The 1,938-nt window shown below is 35.0% G+C and overlaps 1 non-coding gene across 1 annotated transcript; it reads left to right on the top strand.

Moving 5' to 3' along the window:
• On the top strand, window positions 1-74 carry TRNAI-AAU (transfer RNA isoleucine (anticodon AAU)). Its single transcript has one exon. It is a non-coding gene; the product is annotated as a tRNA-Ile (tRNA).
• The last annotated feature ends 1,864 nt before the right edge of the window (window positions 75-1,938 follow it).

The raw sequence follows: 1,938 nt of genomic DNA, 5'->3' as shown, positions 1-1,938 counted from the left end.
GGCCTATTAGCTCAGTTGGTTAGAGCGTCGTGCTAATAACGCGAAGGTCGCAGGTTCGAGACCTGCATGGGCCATTTTTTATTTGATAAAGTCACAATCATATACAGTATATCCAAAATTAATATTTATTTATAAATCATTCACACGTATAGGCATAAATGTATACATACATATACATTATATTTTAGTGGACTGATTGATCAACTCATGCTTGGCCAGGATTCGAGCCCAACCTGAATGCATCAAATTTTAATTCAGGCCGAACTCAGTTTGGACAGTTCAAGTTTGACTTTGGGTTTTTGGCCAATTTTAAGGGTTGGATTAGGTTCAAATCCAGCCCAAAAAGTAAAAAGCCCAAACTTTTGGGCCTAGGCCTAGTCCAAGGATAAAAAATCCAAGCCCAATCCGTATAAGAAATGCAAATTGGGTCGATCGGGGCCCAAGTTGGATCCACCCAAGTTGCACCCCTACTTGGACTGGCTGGAATGGACTTGCGACCAACTCAGTCCAAATCCTAAATGTGAACCCAAGGGCCCGACCCCAGCCTGACCTGAGATTAAATCTGACCTTTATCAGTTGTCACCTTGGGCTTGGATTGAACAGGAGATTTGTAATCTTGAAGCCCATTCATTTTTTATCTACCCATTTACCTAGGAAATTAAGTGAACTTACCCCATTAAGGCCATATTGGGGAGTGCATAAAAATAAGTGTCCATTCAAAATAAGTGCTTATTTGGGCCATTAAGCACTTTATTGGTATTTGGGAAATAAGTCTGAAGTAAGTGCTTATTTTAAAAATAAGGGCTTATTTTTTAAGCCCAAATTTCCAACTTCTTTTAAGTGTTTATACAATAAGCACTTATTCAAATTTTTTCTTCCAAAATTATCCCTAGTTGAATTTTATAAAAGAACTTTTATGATAGCACTTTTACAAAAACACTTATATAAAATTACTACGAAAGCACTTTTAAGAAAGTACTTTTATAAAAACACTTTTATGAAAGTATTTTTATGAAAGCACTTTCACAAAAGCACTTTTACAAAAGTACTTTTACGAAGACACTTTTACAAAAGTACTTTCGTAAAAGTACTTTTGTAAAAGTACTTTTATAAAGGTACTTTCGTAAAAGTACTTTCATAAATGTGTTTTTATAAAAGTATTTTCATAAAAATATTTTAATAAAACTGCTTTCAAAGGATATATTTTCAAAATTTGAAAGAAAATAAAAGACAAAATAATCGCAAATGCTTTTTTAAGTGCTTATTAGAGAAAAAGACTACCAAACGCCCAATATAAAATAAGTGCTTATTTAAAAAAAATAAGCACTTGAAAAAGTTTGGTGCCAAATGCAAGTAAGTGCTTATTCAAATAAGCACTAGTTTTAAAACACTTATTTTTAACTTAAGCACTTTCAAACATGGCCTAAGTGTTTCTCATGAAGTTTAATTACCATGTTTTTTTTTTTTTAATTTCCATGTAAGTATACAATGACCTTTTCATCCATAAAAACTCATTATTAGAATGGGCAAATTTGTCCCATTAAGCTTTGCCAATTTTCCACTAGGTGAAAAAATTGAAAGCAAATCAGCCCCCCTCAAGATTGCCCCACACAACGCTCCACAACACATCCCCACCGTGTATTGGGAACATCTCCCAATAATGATACCAGAAATAATGATGTCATCATCGGGAGATGTTCTCAATACATGGTGGGAATGTAATGTAGGATAGGTATCATAGAAAAAGTACTTTACCATGGAACCCACAACTAACCGAAAGTGAATACAACAAAATTGGTCAATGGGAACCACTTTCCCACTGACCAACTATCCTCCAAAGTTTTCCCAAAAAACAAACATGCCCTCAATGTAAAGTCAAGGGCTCGAACCCTACCTGACCCGGGGTTAAACCTGCCATGTAGACCCCAGCTCGAATTG

This window comes from Nelumbo nucifera, chromosome 1, assembly GCF_055504915.1.
Source record: "Nelumbo nucifera cultivar China Antique chromosome 1, China Antique-T2T, whole genome shotgun sequence".
Classification (NCBI taxonomy): domain Eukaryota; kingdom Viridiplantae; phylum Streptophyta; class Magnoliopsida; order Proteales; family Nelumbonaceae; genus Nelumbo; species Nelumbo nucifera.
Note: the sequence above shows the minus strand (reverse complement) of the source record. Positions and strands in the feature narration are given on the sequence as shown.